The sequence below is a fragment of the Otolemur garnettii genome, unplaced genomic scaffold (genome assembly GCF_000181295.1).
Source record: "Otolemur garnettii isolate 467f Iridium unplaced genomic scaffold, OtoGar3 scaffold00126, whole genome shotgun sequence".
In the NCBI taxonomy this organism is placed as follows: domain Eukaryota; kingdom Metazoa; phylum Chordata; class Mammalia; order Primates; family Galagidae; genus Otolemur; species Otolemur garnettii.
The window spans coordinates 5667048-5692256 of NW_003852521.1; positions in this window are offsets into that span (position 1 = coordinate 5667048).

The window sequence follows — 25209 nt, forward strand, 5'->3', positions numbered from 1 at the left end:
TTTTATTAGGCTTTTCATAATCCAATTTTTGTTTCATTAAATTTCTCTATTGTTTCGCTATTTTTCTCTTTCACTGCTTCAGCTGTATTCCACAATTTAATTTCCAAATACAGTATTTGGAGACTTCTCCAGATAGTTTTTTGTTACTGATTTGTAATTTACTTTTACTGTGATCAAAGAATATACTTGGTATAATTTAATTACTTAAAAGTTATAGACTTCTTAATGACTCAGCATATGATCGAAGGGATAGAAATTGCCTTTAGATATCTAAAGATATCTCACATATCTTTGCAAAAACGTGAACACTTTTTGTGTGGTGAATTCTATAAATGTCAATTAGATCAAGGTAGTTGATAGTATTCTCTACTTGTTTTAGCAACTATTGAGAGGAAATGTTAAAATCTCAAACTATATATTTGAATGTGTCTATTTCTCCTTTTGCCATTGTCAGTTTTTGCTTCTCTATTTTTTAAATTTATTTTATTGCTTTTGTATTTTGAATCTCTGTTATTAGGTACACACATATTTAATATTTTTATTCTTAATCTTTTTAATACTTCTTAAGGAATTGGTTATTTTGTTATATGAAATGTCACATGTGCAAGACTATTATTTTGTTATCTGTTTTCTATTTATCACATCACCTTCTTTTTTCTCCCTTTTTGGGGGGGATTGATGGTATCATTGGTAGTATTCCATTTTTTTCTGATCTGCTAACCCTTTATTTTTATTGTTTTTTGCTCTGAAAATTTCATCATATGTCCCTACCTTATTATAATCTACTCTGAATTCATATTATACTTCTTCATGTATAAGAACCTTAAAAAGAATATTGCCTGAAAACACTACACTGTACCCCATGTTTGCATTAATGTATACAGCTATCATTTAATAAAAAAAAAGAATATTGCCATCTGCCTCCTTCCATTGTTCTATTGTTGTCTTACAGGTTTCTTCTTCATAAAGCCCACAATATATTTTTATTACTTTTGATTTAAGTAGCTCAATTATCTCTTAAGGAAACTGAGGAAAGAAAAACTGATTATAGCAAAATTACCATTTCCAGTGTTCTTTATTTCTTCATGTACATCCAAGTTGCCATATGATAGCATTTTCTTTCAGCTAGAAGAAATTCCTTTAGTATTCTTGTAGTAGACTTAACACTGGGAACAACTCCGTTCAGCTTTATTTTTTTCTGAAAATGTCCTATTGCTTATTTTTGTTGGATATATTGTCTTTGGATATGTTATTTTAAGGTAACAGCCTTTTTTCCTTCTTAATTGTTTTCTGGCTTGTGTGGTTACTGATGAGAAGTCGGCCATTATCTGTATTGTTGCACCTTTGTAAGTAATGCTTCTTTATTCATTAAAGAGACTTGTGTGGAATATTTGCTTAGAATTATCAATAGCATAATGAAAATATTTGCTTAGAGTTATGGATTATACATGGTTAAAACTTTTTAAGTAGTATTTTTATTTTTAGCTTTTAACTAATTCACAGTATTTCCTCCAATTTGGCTGAAGTGGTTGAAGTTTACTGATTGTATCTAAAGTGGTCTTTTGGGATAGATCCATTTTTAAAACACATTGAAATGTTTGAATTGGCTTCAAATGAACTATATATGTAAGTGTTTATATGCATATGGCACTGGTATAAGAATGATATCTTCTCCAGAGTTATTTGTACAGTTCCATTGCCTAATAGCTGTTTCAAGAGCTGAGCAGAGCATTATTCTCTGGTTCAAGTGGCAGGTGGAATGTTTAGATACAGAAGACACTATTACCCAAGATCTGGACTTTTTCCAAAACCCTAAAACAGACTTTTAAAAGGGATTGTAGATGTACCATAATTAATGAAACATAAGAGGAGGCATGTTGAAGTATTAAATTGAAATGAATATAGTTATCCTAAAAAAAGATCTTAGGAGAACTATTGGAGACATTTAAAATTGCCTTCTTTGGAAACAAGAAGGAAAAACTGAACACAAATTGGTAATATAGTTGGGAATTATTAGGGTTTTGGGGGGTTCTGATAATGATACTTTAGTTATGTTAAGAAGTTAGATATGTAAAAAATAAAAAGCAGAAACATAAAAATGATCAGAAATTTTGGGGGAAGTACAAACACAGTGTTTTAAAACTTCTACATCATATTGCTTTGCTTCTTTGGGGGATCATCATCACTAATCATCTCTAAGTGTTTTGTCATACAAAATCAAAGGAGAACCCCCCCCCTTTTTCCTATAAGTGAAAACCCCTACTTGCTAAAGGAATTCTCAAAATAAGGTCTAAAGCCACAAAGCAGAATAAAATATTTATAAAAGACATGTCTGATAGATGAGTATTATCCAAAATATACAGGCATATACCTGGAAGATAGTGTGGGTTCCATTCCAGACCACCACAGTGAAGTGAATCTTGTAATAAAGTGAATCTTATATAAGTGAGTCATACAAATTTTTTGATTGCCCAGTGCATAAATTATTTTACAATATACTATAGTCTATTAACTGTGCAAAAGCATTATGTCTAAAAACACAATGTACATACCTCAAAAAATAAAAAATGCTTTACTTCTTGAATGCTAACAATCACCCAAGACTTCAGCAAGTCATACATTTTTGAAGGTTCTTGCCTTGATCAGTAGGAGTTGATCAAGATTGGGGTGGCTGTGCCAATTTCATCCCTTCCTCCCTCTTTTTTTTGAAACAGACTCTCACTCTGTTGCCCCAGGCTAGAGTGTCATGATATCAACATAGCTCACAGCAACCTCAAACTCCCGGGTTCAAATGATCCTCTTGCCTCAGCCTTCCCAAGCAGCTGGGACTATAGGAACCCACTACCATGGCTGGCTAATTTTTCTACTTTTAGTAGAGATGGTGTCTCTCTTTTGTTCCGGCTGGTCTCAAACTCCTGAGCTCAAGGGATCCTCCTGCCTTGGTCTCCCAGAGTGCTGAGATTACAGGATACTGCACCCAGCAGGGTGTGACAGTTTCTTAACATCAGACAACAACAAAAATATTCTGTACATGGTGGGCACCCCTTTGTAACAATTCTGTAATGAAGTTGGGGAAGTAACTGCAGATGCGGTGGAAACCGCAGGAGAATTAGAATTAGAAGTGGAGCTGCTGTTTGCCCCAAACTCATGATCAAACTCAAATGGATGAGAAGTTACTTCCGATAGATGAGCAGTGAATGTGGTTTCTTGAGATGGAAACTACTCCTGGTGAAGATGCCATGAACAGTGTTGAAATGACAACAAAGTATGCAGAATATTGCATGAACTTGGTTGAAAAAGCAACAGCAAGGGTGGGGAAGGTTGACTCCAATTTTGAAAGAAGTTCTACGTGAAGGGTGTCCCCAAAAGTCACCATACATAGAGAAGCAGGGAAATTATAGCTAAATGTACCTTTATTTACACGGTGTTTGTTACAAATAGGATGGCCACTTTGGAAGACAGCTCAGCACTTTTTACAAAACTGAAAATACTTTCACCATAAGATTCAGCAATGACTCTCCTTGCTATCTAGCCGGATGAACTGAAAAGTTATGTCCACACAAAAACCTGTATATAGATGTTTGTAACAGCTTTATTCATAATGGCCAAAACTTAGGCACAACCAAGATATCCCTCAGCAAGTGAATTCCCCGCTGAGAAGCTGGGGACTTCTCAGAAAGTCACTTCTCAGAAAGTGACTTGAAATCACCCAATGTGGCACATTCAGACGATGGAATATTATTCAGAGCTAAAAAGAAATGAGCTACCAAGTCATGAAAAGCCGTGGAAGAACCTTAAATGCTAAGTTACTAAGTGAAGGGAGCCACCCTGAAAAGGCGACGTGCTGAATAATTCCAACTGTATGATATTCTAGAAAAGGTAAGATGATGGGGACAGTAAAAAGATCAGTGGTTTCCAGGGCTTGGCAGGGGAAAATGGGAGAATGGGAGGATGGGAGGATGGGAGGACAGGGAATTTTTAGGGCAGTGCAAATATTCTGTATGATACTACAATGGGGAGCACATGTCTTTGTACATTTAGCAAAACCCATTGATTTTACAACACCAAGAGCGAACCCCGCTGTAAGTTGAGGTGAGTTCATCAGTTACAATAAACATAGCACTGTGGTGTGGAATGTCGCTGGTGGGGGAGGTTGTGTGTCTATGTGGAAACTTTCGGGGTTTTCCACTCAATTTTGCTATAAACATAAAACTGCTCTGTTAAGAAGTCTATTTTAAAGAAAATTAATAACTATCAGATTTTGAAAAGGTCTAAAGGCTCTGGAGCCTCATCTAAACGCTCCCAGTTACTCTCAATTCTTACATAACTTTGTCTCAAGTCTTGGAAACAAGCAGAAGTGGCTTTTATGCGATCCTCAGGGAAGTGGGAGAACGGGGAAAAGGCAGCTAAAGCCAGTTAGACGTTTGTCACATGACACACTGAGGTAGCACCAACACTCCAGCCTGACCCACCATCTTATCTCCTCTTACAGACAAACAGCGGTGGCCTGAGTGCCCTGTGAGGATGACTATCACTCTTAAGCAGTCTCCTGATCTCTCTGTGAGTTCTTGGAGGGCTACTTCCCTTTCTGTCTCACCCCCTGGTCTGGTCAGCATGCTGAGCTGTTGCCTCTGAGCAGGTGACCCCTGCGAGCTCTAGGCTAGTTGACCTCTGTGGGTGACTTCTGCTGATTCTCCCACTCTGGCTTCAGGGAGGAGATGGAACTTTCTCTTTCCTTTCCTTGCAAAGCAGGTCCTTCCCTAATTCCCCACTGAGAAGCAGAGATCCAGCCAAAAATTTAAGAAGACTTTCTGGAAGCCTTGAAAACTGGGGAAGAGAAAAGTAGCACAGAAAGTGACTTGAAATCACCACTAATGTGGCAGTAGGGCCGACCATATCAACCACAAATATCCATCTCAGCATCTGTATAAAATACCAAATCACACCAGGGTATCGCACACTAAGCCTGGGAGGGGAAGAGCTGGATCCTCTGCATTCCTGGCCACCCCAACCCCACCTCCTCTGCAGACAGTCCTGGACAGCATGCACTGCCTCCGGAACAGGCGACTGTGAACAGGTACAAGCTGGACACAGACCCAGAGTGGCTGGGACACAGTTCCCGGTTTCCTCAAACCAGCTAAGCCTTCCCCATGTGCCCCCGGGTTATTCTGCCTATTGTTTACTTTGCTTGGAACTTCCTTCACTTGGGACATCCCCCTACCCCTGCCATACTGGACTGATCCTGTTTCATTTCTTAGGTCTTCACTTTCCATGAACCATGAACCCCCTCTCTAATCCATCTTCCTCTGTCTCTGAGACCATCGGTTTCCTGCAGAGCCATTAAATATTTGTTTGGTTACTGATGACTGTACTTCCACTGTGTTGTGCTACAAGCCTCAGGATGGCAGGGACCCTGCTTTGTTCACGATCAGCCTAGAAATGAGGGTAGTTTGGGCACTTCGTCAATGCATGTAATTGTGGAATAACTGAATGAATGAACCAAATGGTCCAATCAAGCAGCTCTTCCCACAAAAAGGGTCACTCTGCCCTAAAATCAAGGCTTTACATTGAAAACAGAACCTGCTTGCAACTTCTAAGAGAGCAATTTTGTTCCAGCTTCAGGAAACCCTCAAGGATTGCTGACCACTGGGCACAGGATACACTAGGAAGTACAAGAAAACAATTTCTTGCCTTGAGGTCACTGAGTGGCCATTTGGAGGAAGTGCTCATTCTGATCAGCCAGAAGCCATGTCAATATTGGCTAGCTGTGCAAAGTAGAGCTGGGCCCGGCTTGGCCCAGATGGGGTGTGGTGGCCACACAGCATGACCAGCAGGGTGGGTAGGGCATGTGGGACAGCCACTGAGAGGTAGCACCTGCGCAAACACACTTGTTTCTCACCTGCACTAGTTTCTGCCTACCTGGCTTGTAGTGAGCACTCTCAGAATCACTCCTCTGGGTTAAACAACAAAATGCACACAGGCAAATGCAACAATAAACACAGAGGGTTTTGGGGCGCAAGTGTACGTGCCTGCCTGCCTGACGACAGTAACCAATTTACTTTCAATTCAGAGAATGCTAGAGCCAAAAGGAATTTAGAGGCTGAACAAACCAATCTGTGCACCAGTTAGAAATCAAAGGCAGCTTTTAGGGGAACAGGCCATATTCAGTGAGGGAGAAGCCCTCACAAAAGGAGCATCTGAGGATGCCAGGGCTGGGCAGGCAGCAGCAGCTCACTTAGGCAGACGGGTCCAATAGCGTTTGGCTTCTCTGGGGAACCTACTCAGCCCTGGCTGGATGGCAGGGCAGGAGCACGCAGTTTAGCCTCCCCCTTCTCAATCTTCCTTCTCAGCCCACTCCTGCAGACTTCTTGGATGAAGAAATATAGCCCTCTATAAGTCTTCTCCAAGGCAGTCAGTGGATCAAGACTGGGACGCTTCATTAATGAGAGGACCAGGTGGACTCTCCAGACCTGGCGATGTGGAGAACTTCCTCTAGAGGGCCACGAAGACAGCCCCCAAACAGGCCCCCTGGGAAGTGAGGCCATTCACTCAAAGCAGAAGACCCAGACAGCTCAGGCCCAGGTGCTTCTTCCCCGTCTACACTCCCCGATCTTGCCTGTCCTGTGTCTTTTTCTCACTTCCACCCTCTCAAAATTCCTGGGAGTGATTGGAAGGGGAGAAGCTGAGGGAGAAGGAGAAGCTGGGGTGAGTCCGAGGATTCTAAAAGCTTCTTCTGAGCCTGGGCAGGGTCTACTCTAGAATCAGATGGCTGACTGGTGGAACTGCATTTTTCTTCTCTTTTTGGAGGGAGACATTCTCTAAAGGGGGCTAACTTATCTTCTGGTGGCTCATGTCAAGAGGGTCATTGTCAGGAAAAAACAATGTTTGTTTCCTTTGTATTTTAAGACTTCCTATTTTTGGCCTTCTTCCTTGAGGATGGCTTTATCTCCCCCAGAGACCAGGAAGTCAATTGTGTTGACAGCAGCATCTCCTGGCCGGGCCTCTGGAGCGGTAGACAGCCCAGAGTAGCCTCTGATGCCTCCTTGCCCGTTGGCCCAGTGTTGGCATAGGCTTTTCCAAACGTTTGGTTTGATGGTTCCAGATGGTTCACAGTGTTTCCATCTTGTTTGTAAAATATTATTTTTCTTCCTTAGATGAGAAGGTTAAGCTTCATCTTATTCCAGATTCTTTAAATCTGTCTCTATTTCTACAGTTCTCTTGGCCAGAACTGGGTGAATTCTTGGTATCCGTGTCCCTGCAAGCAAACATGATTTTCTCAGTTTGGTTATTAACAATAGAACAAATGATGCTTAATGTCCAGCGAATTTTTGAGGCATCTGGCAGCAGTGGAAAGAGGGAGTGAAGGGTATAACTAACATCACTGTTTTATCTTATTCTCTTAATTCAGTTATGTGAAGATTTTAAAGAAATGTTAGTCTCACTAAAATGACTCAAAGATTATTTTTGTGGTTCATCTACAAAACATGAAAACTTTCCCTGAAATTTAGCAATTCTCTGCTTTAAAAACTCTGCCCTTTAGAATGTTGTTTTTCTCATATATTTTAAAACATTTTTGAGTTATAAAAATAAAGAATAATGAATGAATAACCCAGCATTACCAACTTAATTTTTAATATATTTGATTCTAGTTTTTTCTATTTCTTTTCATTTATTAAATAATTAAAGCATCACAGAGATAGTTTAAGTTCACTTCAAACTACAATCCTTGGTGCTGCCAACCTTTGTCACCCCTACTCCAACTATGCCCTTAGACCACAGATTTGTTGCATTTGGTGTATACAGTTCAAGTTAATTTTCATATTTTACATGCAATATATATCCATGAAATATAGAGTACATTCTAATATGTATTTTTGTCTACTGAGGCAAAATGTGTGTATAAAATATACATATCAAAGTCATATCTCAATAAACTTCTATAAAGGACACCCATGGAACCCACAACCCAGATAGAAATCCCAAATATTACTAGTATCTTCATGCTCTTCATACTCATATTGTAACATTGCATGTTAATCTTGCTTGTTTTTGAATTTTATACTGTATAATTAAATCCTTGTTCTCTGGCTTCTTTTGCCCAATACTTGAGTAAAATTCATACATGCTGTTGCATATACCCATAAGTCATTCATTTTCATTGCTGTTCAGTATTCAATCACATTAACGTAATACAATTTATTTAACATTGTTCCTAGATGGACATTTGGGTCATTTCTCATTTCCTGTTTATTGTGAGTAGTGCTATTATGAACATTCTTGTACATGTTCTTTGGTGCACACGTATACATTTCTATTGGGTATGTAATGAGCGGAATTGTTCGGTCATACGATAGAATTATAATGAGCTTGAGTAAACATTGCCAAACCATTTTACAAAGTGCTAATGCCAATTTACATTTCCATTTGTGTAATCGGTGCTGTTTTTGAAATATGCTAGAATGGTATTGTACAACAGTTACACTATAAAACGGTACCAAGTATAGTTTTGCATCTTGTTTTTTTCCACCCAGTTTTTTAAATGAGCCATTTATATTGACACGTGGAGCTATAATTCTAAACTGCTATGACTATTCTACTGTATACATTGGATTTTATTAATGTATTTATCTATTGACACATATTAGCTTGTTTCCATCACTTTACTTTTGCTAAGAATTCTACATTTAGCTTCCTTTTACAAGTCTTAAAAGCATTACTTCAATGTTTTTCACATTTTCCTGAGAATAGGAATCCCTTGTAGTATTATGTGTGTGTGTGTTAAATATTCAGATCCCCATTGGTTATGGGGATCTCCAGGCATCTCTGGCTTAACCACCACTTCAGGTGTTCTTAGAGTCAAGGAGGTTTGGGAAGGGCTGCCCTAGATTATACTCAAAAGTGACACAGGCTAGGCATATTTTCAGTTTTACTAGATAATATGTATTTTTTCACATATCCTTTATATTTATTATTTTCAGACTTAAAATTGCTAATTTGATGGGTGAAAAGTGGTATTTTCTTTTTAAGTTTTATTTCTCTGATTACCATTGATAATGACACTTGCTAGCATTTATATAGCACTTCCTATGTCACCTGCTGTTTCAAGGTGCTGACGTATATTAACTCATGTTTTCTCCCTACTCGAGAAGATAGGGGGCAATTTTACCTGATGAGAAAAACTAGACCCAAAAGCTACCTGCCCAACATCAATCAATTGAATTTCCTCTACTGTAAATTTCTCACTAGCAGCCATTACCCATTTTTTCTACTGTTGCTGATCATTTTCTTACTGATAACTAAAATTTTTGAAAAATCTAGTATTGATGCCGTATTTTGGTCAATCATACGTGTTACAAATAACTTCTTTCAGTCTTCCACTTATTTATACACCTTGTTTCTAGTGACACCTTTATTTTTTCCAAAGCACTTTCACATATGGTATTTCAACCCTTCATTCATTCATTCATTCATTCATCATCACCCTTGCTCACAGGGCTTGGCAATGAACGAGATTACAGACACTTCTGCTGATATTGGGTCTGTGTCCTAATTAGAGATGACAAAAAGTACACCAGCAATAAATAAAGGATGGGTCAGTTGCTGCTGAACACCATGGTGGAAAAATAAGGCAAAAGAAGGGGTAGAAACTGCTGAGTGTGTGGGGGCTGGGGTGGGGTGAGGGTTATTGCTACTTTACATCAGGTGGTTGGGGACAGCCTCACTGCTAAGGTGACATGTGGGTGACCTGAGGAAGTATGGGAGTAAGCTCATGGATCTCTGGGTGAATCATTGCTCCAGGTGGAGAAGAGCCAGTGCAAAGGCCCAGGGCAGAAGCACCGAGTGTGTCTGGGGAATTCCAAGAAGGCCAGTGTAGCTGTGATGGTTGCATGATGGGGAAAGCAGTAGATGAGGTCCAGGAGGGGTAGGGGACAAACAGGCTATATGGAGCTCAGGAAGCCACTGTAATTACTGTGGCTTTAATGCTGAGATATATAGGAAGCCTACTGAGGTTAGTTAGTGTTCACAGGCTCTGGAAAGTTCCTTAAAATTGCCAGGATCCCATAGGACATGGTAGCATCTGGCTTGAAATCAGAACTTCTGACTCTGGTCCTCCTTCATCACATCACAGCTATCTGAAGTTCTCATTCCTTTTTTTCTTCACAACAGGAAGAAATGAAGAAAGGAATGCCTATCCAATGCAGAAACACCTGTAGGGTCACCCCTTGTCCTGGTCTGCTAGGGACTCGGAGGTTCCCCTGGATGTGGGACTTACAGAGCTAAAATAGGGACAGTCCTAGGCATAGTGGACAGTGGGCCACACCATGCACTGGCACCTCAAGGGCCCTTCTGTGCTGCTGCCTGTGGAGGCTGTCCAAGCTCTGGAAACCTCCCAGACCATCCTCAGGTCCAGGACTCAGGGTCGCTGATGGCACTACTATTTACATTTCACTGGAATTATAGAGTTTATCTTTGGATGGTGGGATTAGGTGGGGTTTCCCCCCTCCTGCTTGTGTACTCTTTTTTATGTTTAAAAAAATTTACTATGAATATACATTATGTTGATACTAAAAAGATAGTAGCGTGGTAAAGAATTAGTTTATCTCTATGTCTTTGTCCCGAGTGTTTAGCCCAGTTCCTGGTAGGTGCTTGATGACATACTTTAGACCACAAATTACATGCCTTGAGGAAGGCATTCTATCAAATACCAGTAATGTGTTCAGCCTCTGAAGGACCGACACAATCTTTTAGTGGTTCTCAAACTTTAGTGCCAGTGACTCACCTGGAGGGCATGTTGAACCAGAGATTGCTGGGCCCACCCCCCAGAGTGTCTAATGCAGTTGATTGGGATGGGGCACCCTAATTTGTATTTCTAACAAGTTTTTAGGTGACGCTGTTGCTGCTTGGGGGTGAGGGTGGGTGGGAGGGAGAAAAGAACGACATTGATTGGTTAAGTAGAACTACTAATTAATTGGTGACTTTATTTGGGGGGCTAGTGTGGTCTTTTAACCATCAGGTATAACCTTGTGTCATTGGACAATTTAGATCTGATTCTGAACTAATTTAAATATGAATGCATTCATTCCTTTATTCAGCAAACATGTGTTGCCTTCTCTCATAAGAACTGGTGACACCTAAAGATGAATTGGGAACACAGTTATCGCCCTTTACGTACTGACAGTTCAAAAAGCATTAAGTCATTTCTTTTTCTTTCAGTTAATTGCCCAAATAAGACATTAAATTTGGGAAGAAAATGAGAAACTTTAAATAGAATATGTTGTTTATTGTCAATTCAAGAAAACTGACTGACTTTGATAAATGATCTTCAAGCTTAAATGTAGGATTGTCCTTTATGAATTGAGCTGTTGAGGGTATCGGGAAAATGAGGCCAACGTCATGGACTCAGGCCAGCCACTCAGATGACGGGTGGAAATGAGAATAAATGTAAAGTCCTGTGTTTGAGCCTCAAAAGAAAAAAAAAATCAATAACTCAAATGCAGTTTGTGTCATAAAGACCTGGGAGTTTTAATTGGCTTCTATCCAAAATCCACGTAAATCAACTGCAAATCAACTGAGTTAGCTTCCTAGGGATACATTTTACAACTAGTTTATGTTTGAGGGTTAACCAGGAAGAAGCATTGCTTAAAGTTAGATTTCTGTGGGCTCTTTGTGTGTGTGTGCACATACTCTTCTATGCACAGTAAGTAACTGGTAGGTTTTGCTTGGAAATTTTCTTGGTAATGTTCTGCCAGCATGCTCCTGGTAGTGTTTCTCAAAGTGTCTTCTGTGACCACAAGAATCAGAAGCATCTGGAAAGCTTGATAAAATACAGATTCCCAGGTCCCAACTTAGAACTCCTAAACAAGCACCACTTGGGATGGACCAAGAATCTGCTGGATGAAACTAAACCTCCAGAACTCTTCTCTATGCAAAAAAGACAGGAGTCTTGGGAAAACCTTGGGCTTAGCCATAGATATGATTTATGTGGTCTCTAGTTATTCTGTTTTCTAGTTAGGATTCTTAATTTCCTTAGGAACATGTCAACTAGATTTCTTCTGTCTTCCTTCTCACTTTGTCAACCTTCAAAGAACATGCACTTGCTATGAACCATCAACATAGAAAGTCTTCCTGATTTTCTTATTGCTTTAGCTGCTAGGGAACTCAACTTCAAATTTGAGGTCTATCATAGGTGATTTACCAGGCATTTACAGCAAATTTTTGTGTTCCAACTTTTCTCTTGGATTCATCTTCTTTCCCCAGGTCGTTTTCCTTTCCTCCATTTCACTTAATAATTCTGCTGTTCTATGTGAATTTCTGTCAATCACTTTGTTTGGAGAGAAGTAAGGTAAAAAATGTTTTTAAACCAGCATAATATTGTTTTCAGGTAGACATTATGAAGTAAAATACAGTCTACTTATTGAATGACATCAAAACCGTGGAAGGAAAATTTGTGAGAGCAGAATATGGGTTTACCTAACACATAGATTTGTATCTTCATCTGAAGGAGAGATAAAAAAAGAAGCTATTAGAAGCCCAAGAATGGGCTTATTCTTAAACCAGATGCTTGTTGGCATTTCTAACTTATAATGATATATATACATATTTTTTGTCATTAACTGAATGTTTGTGTCCACCCCCCAGTGTATATTGAAGCACTAACTCCCAAGCCCTTTACTGAACTAAGGTTAAATGAGGTCATAAGGGTGGGGCCCTGATTTGGTGCAATTAGTGTTCTTATAATAAACATCAGACAGCAAGTTATCTCCCTCTCCCTTTTAAAATACCAAAATAGGGCGGCACCTGTGGCTCAAAGGAGTAGGGCACCGGACCCATATACTGGAAGTGGTGGGTTCAAACCCAGCCCTGGTCTCCCCTGCCCAAAAAATAAATAAAATAAAATAAAATACCAAAACAGTGGTATTTTATTATGACAGCCCAAGCAGACTAATATATACATGTTTTTAAAAATAGACAAATGAGTATAAAAGATAAATGATATCGGCTCTTTGCTACTGAACTTCACCTTTCTCAATAAAATAAGCATTTATTAAAAGAAAATAAAACCAAGAGAGGAAGAATATGCTAAATATAATAACTATTAGGAGTCCTGGGTTAAATTCAAGGGAAATTTACTGTTCCTTTCATATTCAGGAAAAATAAAGCCAAAATAATGAACCTATCGTTTCTGTTTAGCAACATGAAGTCCTAAGTCAGCTACCTGCTTCAGCTAAAAAGATGCTGCCCTTGACCTTTCAAATTAAATCGGCATCTGTCCAGCTCTAGATGCCAATTAACCAAAATACATATGTAGAGGTGATTGCTTGGAGTTAACTTTCTACTCTTGACACTGATACGGGAGTCAGAAGCAGAAAATGAATCCTGTATTGAATCACCTGCCTAAGCAAAGAGTGTTGTCCAGGGAATGCTGGTTTCTTGGGTCACTGCCAGGGGATCAGGCTAGCTGGAGCTGCTAATTAGGTCTATGGGACAGACTCAGGTTCAGAGCATTTATCTGCAATCACAATTATATGCACTAAGATAGGTTGGAAAGCCATCTGAATAGCCCCTAACACTCCAACACTAAACATCTTTTTAGCAAGGAGAATAGGGCATGTAAACTGGCAGAGAGATTTGTTCCAGGCGCTGTGTCGACGTCCTAGGATTCTAGCATCCAATTAATGATTAGTTGAATGTCCTCCCCTAGGTGGGCAGTTGTCGTTAATTCCTTTCCTCATTCCCCAAATTGCTCTGTTATACACGTGAGCCCCATGTGATTTTCTGGAGAAGCAGCTCAGTGTACTGGGGTGCTCTGGCCATAGCAATTTGTCCCTCACACACTACAAAGTTCTAGGACAGCATTAGAGTCTGAAGAGGAAAGAGATGAGTCCTAGGAAGAAAAGAATTAAGAAATCATGTTTACGGACGATGCAAAGAAGGGAATTGCATTTTGCACCATTCTCTACAACAAGTTTTTATTCCAGCCAGTTTGCTCATTAATGGCTGCCCAAACCACCTCTGTCATCTTCAGTAGGTGGGAGAGATAGACAGCCCTTTCCTTCCTGTTCCCACGAAGGTAGATCAGCTTTTAATTCATCACTTACTTTGCCGCCTACTTGCACCTTCTCCTGGCTGCAATTTGCCACCCTCCAGTTTTAACATCTGCTTCAGCTGCATGGCACCCACTTCCCTCTACATTTCCTGCCATTCCTGGGCTTTAGGACCTTTGCGGCCACCACATAGGAGCACCCACATCGAGCCACATGTGGGATACCAGGTGTGATGCTAAAACTTTCACTTATGTTATTTCACAAGCTCCTCATGACACACGCATGACAGGTGTGCCCTTTCCCTAGTTTTACAGATGAAGAGCCAGGCGTGGAGTGTGACTGCCTGAGCCACAGGATGAGTGAGGCATCTGTCATCTCTGCTGGGTCCTCCCCCATCACAGCCTCCACCATCCATGTCACCTCCCTAATATTTCCTCCACTATTTCTCCTTCACTGAGGAGCCAGAGGAGAGAGGTTTTACCTCTGGTCTGAAACTCCCCAACACCCTTCGATTCTACCCTGTTCTATTTCGTAAGTTTCCTGTTCCTCCTCCTATTTCCTTTCCTGCACCGGTAATCTCTCATTCTGCACTCATGAAAAAGCTTTTCTCCATTTACCTACTTGTGCCAAGTAACAAGCAACCTGAGTAGGCAGCCCCTTTCACTAACTGGCATGGCAGCAGGCTGACCTCGAGGAGTTCAGATGCCGAAAAGGAGACCAGATAGGAGTGAGGGTTTTATGGACGTGGGAGATGCAATCAGTGTGATGAGGGTTCAGGGAAGGAGAGAGCATTTCCCATCAGGGAGGTGATAAGAAGGCTTCATGGAGGCCTTGGCTAGAAGGCTCAGTCTGGGAGGATTTCTGCAAACAGAAATTGGAAAGGGAACACCAGGCAGAGGAATTGCATTTCGAAAGGCCTGGAGGCGGTAAAGCCTGGAGTATCCATCAAAGGGTATTTACAGGTTTGAGTGGGTGCATGGAGTGTGTGGGGAACTGCAGTGGATGAGACCACACTGTAGGAATGGGTGACTCCCATCCTGGGGTGACATCCTGCAGGTAATGTGCAGGACAGTGACACTGTGAAAACAAAAATTAGGGAAGTTATTTTGGTGGCAAAGTTCAGGATGGACTAGAGTGTGGTGATGTACAGGTGAGAAGACCAGTCGAGAGGCTATTGTCGAAGTCCACATTGGAACCGCTGGGCTCCTGCCCTGCCCTTGATAGCAGTAAAGATAGAGTAAATGTTCAAGAGACATTTGGAAGATGAAAGTCACGATTATCTTGGGTAAAGGAGAAAGAAACATCAGAAGAGTCTTTGAACATGAGCTCAGGTAGTAGGGAAATGGGAAGTCACGAAGAAGACAAAGAAGGAGGAGGGGGCAGGACGTGAGTTCATGTGTGACCTTTAGGGGTCAGCAGGTTGTTCCTCTGGCTCATGGCTCTGGAAAGCAGAGTTGGAGAAAAACAGCTGAGAGCACTTTGCCTGGAGGGAAGAATCTTTACAGGTGCAGTGCGTGATAAGAGAGGTGCCGGGGCTGAGCAGGAACAGGTTACAGTCACCTCTTAACCCAGCCCTGCTCACAACATATTGAAGAGATGGATGAATGATGAGATACTCAATATGTGTTTGATGAATTAGTGAAAGGAAGAAATGAAAAAAATGACTGGATGAATTTATGAAGTCCCGTATCAATGAATGAAAAGAGTAAGACCGAGGGCACACTCTTCAGGTATAGTGGAATGTATTTTCACAAAAGTTCATCAAGAACTTGGAAAAAATCAATAGGAAAACAGCCCAGAGGCTGCACCACCAGTGTGCTGACTTGCACAGAGCAGCCAACAGGCCCTCTCTCTGCTCCAAGGGGATTTCTGGGACATCGCAGAGGTTTTCTGGCTTGTGAACTTCTGTTTCCTGGCTGCAGTTGGGTTCTGGGCCATCTTTTGTTTCATTCAGTTTCAAATCAGAAGATCCTCTTGGATGTTGGCTCTCAGAGGGGAAATGGAAACTATTTTGTGCTGCCATGAAGGAAGTTTTCTGTATCTGGCAGGGTCTCTGGGCTGGAACCAGCATAAAGAGAAAATTAGGAAATAATCGGGCAGGCGGCGATCTTGGTGAGTCTCCTTGTTAGGACTCCAGTTACTGGGAAGATGTCGCAAACCCTTTCTGGTTTACTGCTTTGAAAATTCAAAGAGAGAATTCCAGCAACACTCATCCAGCACCGGCATCCCGGCAGGAAGGTCTGTGTAAGAACCCATGCATAATGTGAGATGGCCTGGGTGACAGACACGGCCAGGACAGTTTTCCATTTGCTCAGTGCTCTGCTGGCACAGGCTGGCAGCCTCAGAACAAAGCTTATTTTGTGCTTCCCCAAAGCACCCCGATGGACTTTCGAGGGTTTTTCTTTTCCCCGGACGCCTGCTTTAGGGGTCTTTAGCCCTTTCCTTCAAACAAAGAGCTAAATTAGGCCACTGTTTTGCTGGCATTTGGCACAATGAAGGACCATATCTATTTGTTACTTATAATTTTTGCCTATCCAGGGGAGGAGGCCGAATCTCTCGTGGTGTCTTTAAGGATAGAAAGCTCTTCCTCTGCGATGAATGCATCCCAACCTCAGTGCTGAAGTATCTGAAATCCTACTAGGATATTTTTATAAAGTAGAGGTCATCAGTCCTGCAGCTCCTGGTCTAGGACCCTTCTCTGTCACCTCTGATGGGTGATGACACGGCCTGAGACCTCCAGAGACAAGACGCCAGCCCCACATTCATCATTTTAGAAAGCTCCAGCTCTCATTAGATTAAAATCCACCTTCCTGGGTTACATCTAATACTTATGCCACATGACAGTCCTTTAAACACATTTGAAAAGAACGAGGGTGTCTGCATTTGCCAAACTAAATATCCTCAGATGTTTCTCACTGGCCACGATTCCTAGTACAGATTAAAGCCTCCCTCCCACTCGCTCCTTTTTTAAATTCCCACCAGTATTTCTACATGTGCCAGATACTGTGCTAGACACCCTTTCCCTCTGTTATACAACTTGTACACTTTAAAGGGAAGCAGAGAACTGACACACAGACTATGTGAGCTCACGACTGAGCACAGACTGCACTTACGTGGATCTGAGTCAGGTTCTAGTCGTGTCCCTCCTTTCTGCTGTGGGATCCCTTCAAGCTTCTTAACCATGATGAACGTCACTTTCCTAATTTGTAAGGTGAGGGCAATCATTTCCCTCTTGCAGAGATAGAGATAATGTGTGCAAACCACCCCCCTCCCTTGCACTGAGCAGGAGCTCGATCCTTGCACTCTCTGGCACACTATGCCAGGCCCTCAGGTCAAATAAGAGCACGGGATAGTCTTGATCTTCAACATGTGTCAGCTACAAATGCAACCCGCTGTGGGCTTGTTCAGCACGCCATCTGTGTTTTTATTTAGGTTATTGATAACAATGTTGACCAGGACACGGTCTGCCTGGGAATGAGCCCAGTGGCCCTCTGCAAGGACACCACCCTCTTGTGCCTTCGTTTCATTAGGAAGCATGTTTTGGTCGGGGACATTGAACTGGTTATAAGCAGAACCACGCTCTTTCCCAGTCTATAGTTCTCCATTGTTTCCACGTGGCTATTTTGGAAGCTTCTATCAATGGCCCTGCCTTTGTTTCCCACATGTTATCTTTCAAAAGATAAATGCTTCTGAAAGGGCTACCATGTTGTATTGGTACAACACTAAAATACTAGTGGTCTAACAGACCCCTTTCTATCTGACTCTGGTGGGAGTGGGAGTCACTGGATTCCAGAGGTGGGGCAGGTGGTGGTGGTGAAGGAGGGCTATTAATATAAATGGATAAGGTGTGTAGCCACAGCAGAAAGGGAAAGGAAAACAAGTCTTATTGACTTATCACTTGAGCTCAAGAATGGACCCATGTACAGATCCATACTTTACAAAAAGAAAAAGATGTGTGGCTGATGACATAATCCCTGAGGATTGCTCACAGCTTGTCCCAAGAATCTCCACACTCTGCAACTGTCAGATGCACCTTTCATCCCCTTCCCCCTGTCCCAGCAGGGGACAGGAGGGATGGTAGGTCCCTCTTGTGGCAGATCTTCAAGTTGGCACACCCTAAGTTCTCACTCAATTAATAGTAAAGCAGCCAACATTTGTGGAGGGGGGCTTGTGATCTGCTGGCCACAGCACTGAGCACTTGACATGCATATGTCATAATTCTCACAATAAGCCTACGAGGGAAGGAGACTGTTAAATCATCCTGGTCCTACAGTTGGAGAAATGGAGGCTCAGAGAGGCTAGGCAATTTGCATAAAGCCACACAGCTATACAGGGAACAGAGCCAGGGCCCTGTCCCAGTTCTGCTGAACTCTAAATTTAATCTTTAGACAAATTATGCCTCTCAGTCTTATTTTCAGGATTTTATTATTTGACCATGGTGGCTGTCCCAGCAGGAATGCTAGGATTGACCCAGAGGAATGGTGCTGCTGGGCCCCTTTTGGCTTCCCTCCACCTGCTCTGTGGAAGCCCTAACCCTAAATGTTGTGTGCTATCATGTGTCCTCCTAGGTGGCCTGGCCATGCACTGTTGGCCATGGTGATCTGGAGTGGACTCCCCCAGTCCAACTTTCGGCTCACACCCAAGGAGACATCTGCTCTCTGGAATTCATACTGCTGGAAAGCCACCCTTGAAATTGTTTTGAGAATGGGCGGTGGTGTCTTGGAATAGCTTGACTGGGGGCTGAATCTCATTACCGACAGAACTGTGACCTTTTCAGCAGAATATGGAAAATGCCATGGATATAATATGCGAAAATGATGTCAGTGCTGTGATATGGGAGAGAAGGGGATGGCCCATGCGGGATATTTATTTTAATGATATCACCATCGTTTGTTATGTGGTTTGAGTTAAATAGAAGTCTTTGAGTCTCAACTCCACCAGTGATCTCTCAAAACATTCCCTTGTTTTGTCTGGTGTCATTTAGCACTCACTCTGCTGGGTTTCTCGGATGAACAGAGCCCTTGATAGGATTTCTTTGTTCTGATGTCTTAAATCCAGAAATAAGAGGGCCTTTATTTTCAACCTAATTGTACCCATATTGATCCCAGATACAGGCATTCTTTAATGAGAGCAGGAAGGAGCGTGATGGTTTAAATTAAGGAGACAGGCAAAGTGGACCCCAGATGATCGATGAGTTCACTTGGCGTGCTTGGGGCTGGAACACACACATTAGGGCTCTCTGTCTCTCTCTCTCTCATACACGCTGTAGCTGAGATGAACATGTACAGTGACACTAGATTACAAAAATACAAACATGTTTGTATGACCCCTGGGAAAGTTTCCAAATGTATGGCTGCCAGGATGACCCTAAGGGCCCTTCAGTTGTACCAGGCGATGGAGCTGAAGGAGGCAGGTGCGCCACCATGGGCTCCCAGCTGTTGCTAAGCTGGGGAGCCAGAGCAGCTTTGCTAATAATAGTCCTAATGGTAAAGTGAAAACAACAGTATACATCTCCACGTGCAATGCATTTTAATGCTTTGTGTATATTAGATCTTTTCAATAGGGGTGAGAGAGAAATGTCATTGTTAAGGTCATTCATGCTTCCATTTGATACATATAAGGAAACAAATCCAGAGTGAGGACATTTCCCTGCAGACACACATGTGGGGAGTGTGGGCACCCGAAGCCTGAGCTCTTGAGTGTTAGGCTGGTGCTGCTTCCTGGCCCACCGACCATCTGGTGAGACATCCAGGCGTAGATGACCATGCTCTCAGCAGAGTGGGAGCTGGCCTCACATGCTCTGCACAAGTGGCCCATCCCAGAAAGTCTCACGAGTTCCACTCCTGCCCTTTATGCTGGGTGGAACTCTGTATAAAGCATTCATAAAATAAATATAAACCCAGAAATAAGAGGGCCTTTATTTTCAACCTAATTGTGCCCATATTGATCCCAGATACAGGCATTCTTTAATGAGAGCAGGAAGGAGCATGATGGTTTAAATGAAGGAGACAGGCAAAGTGGACCCCAGTGCGAGGGTGAGGTGGGGTAACGCACCAGGTTGCTAGGGCTGCCATAACGTAATTGTGCAGACTGAGAGTTTAAACTGCAGCAACTTACTTCTTACCATTTGGGAGGCTAGAAGTCCAAGAGTAAGGTGTTGGCAGGATTGGTTTCTTCTGAGACCTCTGTCTCGGATTGGAGATGATCACCTTCTCCCTCTGTTTTCACCGGATTATTTTGTTGTGTATGTCTGTCCCAATCACTTCTTCTTATAAGGACCAGTGGGATTGGCTTAGCGGCCCACCCTAATGACCTAATTTTAACTCAGTTATTCCTTTAAAACCCTGTTTCCAAATACAATCCCATTTCAAGATGCTGGGGGTTAAAACTTTAATAACGGATGGATTTGAGGTGGACACAATTCAGCCCACACTAGGTAATAGGAAGTGTACAGGGCATAAGGAGAGGCAGGAGGTACATGGGGGCCATGCCAGAGTCATTCACTCCACGGCAGGAGTATATGTTCTGTGCCCGGACCTGGGCTCAGCTGCCCATCAGCTCCATCCCAGCAAGGCAGGGCACCTCTGGGGGCTGTGCCACCTCTCCAGGTGCCAGCAGACTGCCACCAATGCTGTTCTACTGAGCTGAGAGAAGGGAGTCATGTTCTTATTCTCTTTCTTGTGCATAAAAATCACTTGGAAAACTTGTTAAAGCTGGATATTTGGACCTCATCTAGGAAATCCTGGTTCTGGGTGGGCCCAAGAGTCTGCGTGCCCAGCAACCTCCCAGGTGAGGCTGATGCTACCAAAAGTCCACGGACCACATTTTGAGCAGCACGGCTCTCTGACACACTGGGAATTTATTCTCCTTAAATCTGGCTCCACTTCTTTTATTTAGCAGCCTCTGAATTGCGCACAATCTGCATTCGAAAAGCTGTCTTTCTCCAGTTAGGCCAAGAGTGCAAACCGAGATGTTACGGTTCATTTTACAGACTCGAGAGCTATGGTTGTACACAAAGCGTGTCGTCCATTCCCTGTTCCCCTAGGATGTTTTTAACCCCTCACACTCGTGTAGGAGGAGCCCATGAGTAGAAGAGAACTCATCTCCATGAAGACAAAGAGCATGTGACCTGCCCCGAGTTGCTGCTGGTGTGTCCACACTTAGTCTTTTGCAGATAACAAGACAACCAACTTTGCTGGATAATTAATCAGTGTGATGAAGGAAAACACGGTGGTGCTGCCAGGACACACTGCCTGAGAGATCAGTCTTAAGTATTTGTAGCTAAAAGAAGAGTCTGTGTTCTGAAACTTCATGTGAAAGCAGGTCGTTTTGTATTCAGAACAGCTCTTCCAAAGAAAGAGTTATGAATAGTTATTCCACAATAGCCCATTTAACCTGTAATGTGACTGAAGTATTTACATCATTTCCAACCACTGGGTCTTAGAGGCAAATATGTGCCAAGCTCCTACTGAGAATACCCCAAGCAAACATTGCCCTCCGAGACTGAGGGAGGGGAAGGGAGAGGAATGACCAGCAAGTGGAGCTGAGATGACAGAGAGGAACGTGCGAGAAAGCAGGAGTCATTACAGAACAGATGTTGGCACTGAGGGCATCAGTCTTAAATACTCTTGAACTTGTTCACTTTTGGAGCCATTTAGTTTGTGTGGATTATTTGCTAACACAGATTATATGAACATTATCTTTACTGTTCTCTAATTCACATGCATTATTCTTGTCTCCCCAACTAGGTTACAGTCTAATCTTTAAGGTCTAGTGCTGTGTCAAATATCTCTCCTGTCCTGGCCTCTTGAAAATCAATTGTTTATACTTATTTACTCACACTGGGTCCAAGCAGGGCTCAGAAATCCAGGTATAAGGAGTGGTGGGGTTAGATTTTGAAAACGAGTTGAGGTTTACTGGGCAGTGGCCTGAGGGAAGTCTAGGGGATAAAGGAATCGAAGGTGCTGCAACGGCAAGAGGACAGAACCTTCGCTGCTCAAGCTCTGCCGGTAGTTTAACTCCAAAGAGAAAAAGGAAAGAGCAAAATCATTTCCTATGATCTCATGGAAATTGCGCTAAAGGAGCGTTATCTAGAAATAGCTTTATTTACCACCACCCATTCAGGTTGACGTAGGATTGATTATGGAGATAGGTCAGTGAAATTACTAGAGATTCCCAAGTCGAATAGGGCAGGTATCCCTTGGAGCTCCCTGAAGCTCTTAGTGGAATGAGTTGGGTTTGCCCAGCGAGGCCTCCCTGTTTCTGGCCTGGCCATAGTAGCCTCGTTAATGATGTAGCCTGAAAGTTATTCAACTCCAAAGCTTCTAGCTTCAAGTACACCTTAACTTCAGGTGACAATAAGAAATTGCCTCAATTGTATTCCTTCTTTGGAAAGACTTTTGTTATAGCAAAAGAACACTAAACTAGTAGAATATCTGAGCTTTGAAATATGCTTTCACTTTCAATGTCTAGTGTTAAAGAATTCAAGTTATGTTTTGGTATCTCAAGGAATGATCCTCAAAGTTTCTTCCAGCTCTAACATTTTGTAGTTCTATTATTACACTTTAGAGTTAACTAGGGAATTAACAAGTTATAATAGGCAAATAACATTGTGGAAAGAGACAAATATGCCTGATGTTATCATGTCTAATCAATGTTGTACTGTAGGGTGGAGGGAGAGGAAGGAATAGACAAAAACCTACTATCTGGGTGATGGACACATTTGTAACCATGACTCAAGGATTGTAAAAGTGATCCATGTAACAAAAAAGATTTGTATCCTGATAAAACTTTGACATTAAAAAAAGGTAAATAAATAAGATTAAAACCAAAAATTATTACAATAAATGTTTAAGCTAGTATGTTAAGGGAAGGTAAAAAACCAAAATGTACAAATATTGAAGAAGAAACAAAACTGGTGACGTGATTATATGCAGATATATGCTGAAGTCCAAAAATATTCAACAAATATTAGAATTAATAAAGTGAGTTTAGCATGAGCTGAACCTCATGACAGACAAAGGTTTAGGAATAAATTTAGCAAAGATGCACGAGACTTATTTGTACATAAAGAAGCACTGAGATAAATTCTACGTCAATATATTATGGGGTGGGGAATACTATGTTCATAGACTGTCAATATTGTGAAGATGTTATTGCTCTCCAAATTGATATATATATATATATATATATATATATCTCCAATGCAATGCCAATTCCAATTTTTAAAAGCCTAACAGAATTTATCAAGAAAAATAAAGTGGAAGAAAGGACTTGAACTCTTGTTTATCAAGACCTGTTACCAAGTTTGGGATTGGTACAAGTCTAGTCTAAGAGACCATGCAACAGAACACAGAGCCTGGGACGGACACACACCTGCATAAATATGAAATTCATGGCACAGGTGGCTCCACGGAGCAGTGGGTAAAAGATGGCCTTTCATTAACTAGTGCTGTGTCAATTGGATATCCACATGGAGACAGATTTATCCTTTTCTTGTGCCACATTGAAACCAGAAGTTCTGGTTAGATTGAGATTTAAATGGGAATATAAAAAATAGAACTTTATAGGATAATACAGAATAATACCTTTGCGATGTCAGGATGAAGAAAAAGTTCTTAAACAGAACACCAAAAGCACTAACTACAAAGAGGACATTGGCAGAAGAGGAGAGAAACCAGGACAGAGGCCCAGTGAACACCAATAAAATCAGAGGAAATGCCCCAGAAGTTTTAACTGAGAAAAATGAGTGAAGGGGATGGAGGGATTGAAGGCAGCGCAGCCCGTGGGAGGCCCAGGGAGGAGGCTGCCGTGAGGGGGGCGTGTTCACAGTGCTGACCGCTGCGGAGAGTTCCAGAGATGTGAGATCTGGTTGATGTCCACCCAGTTCAGTGAGAGGAAGGGACATTGATGAGAGCTGTGGGAAGGAGGAGGAACTGGGGGTCGGGAGCACGGAGACAAGCCTTTCAAGCACTTTGTCTTCGCAGAGGTGGTGAGAGATGAAGTTATCACCATAGTGGGTGGGACTTAGGAGAGTTATTGTTACCGTTAGTGAGAAAGTATTGAGAATGCTTAGTGTTGTTGAGAGAAATTAGAGAGGGGTGTAGGACTAAGATTCCGGAGGAAAAGGGGGAGAGTAACGTAGCAGGAGGAGCAGGGGGCCCAGGAAGGATATCTCTGAGGCACAGGGAGAAGCTCCAGCCTTAGAGAGCCGTTGACAATAGCGAGTGAGGGCAGGGTGTGCATGAGGGCCAGTTAGTGTGGAGCGCTGCTGTCAGGAGGGGACTGGTTTCTGCTTGAGGTTCTATTTTTCCTAAATACTACTACTACCGACAACTATTACCACTGGCTAAGGTGTTCCAAGCATTTTATCTATATTCACTTGTTTCATCCTCTGAACTGCCCTGTTACCACTATTTCAAAGGTGAGGAAAGTAAATAATTTGCCTAAGGTCACATGAACCCTGATTCCCACCGGTAAGTCTGGAGCCCACTCTTAGGCCTGACCTCACCCACTTTCTCTAAAGGAGAGGGTTCGATTGCAGAGGATGAGAGAGACTGTCCGGTAGGAAGACACAGGGCTTTCCAGGAGGGGTGGGGGGCTCACGGGAGGCTGGGGACTGTCGACCCAAATAAGAGACTCAGGCAAAAATCTCAATCAATGGAGATTTATTAAGCCAAAGTTGAGGGTGTAGCTGGGAGAAACACGAACCACAGACAGACTTTTTCTAAAGGGGACTTTGGAAGCTTCAGCATTTAAAAGCACATGGAGAGAAGGAAAAAAACTGTGTGTGGGGGGGGGGAGGGAGCACAGTGAGGCAACCCAGTTACGTTCTTTTTAAAAATTTTTAAACTTTTTAAATTGACATAATAATGGTACATGTTCATTGGGTACACAGTTTCAATATACGTAGTGTAAAGTGATCAGGTCTGGGTAATTAGCATATCCATCATCTCAAGCATTTGTCACCTCTCTGTGTTGAGAACATTCAGTCCCCCTTCTGGTTATTTGAAACTATGTATCAACTACTAACTCTAGTCGCCCCACAGTGAACTTATTCCTCCTGCCTAGCTGTAATTTCGGACCCTCTAACAAATCCCTCCCTCTCCTAGTATCTAGACTATCCAGACCCTAGTATCCTGTTCTTTCAACTTCTATGAGAGCC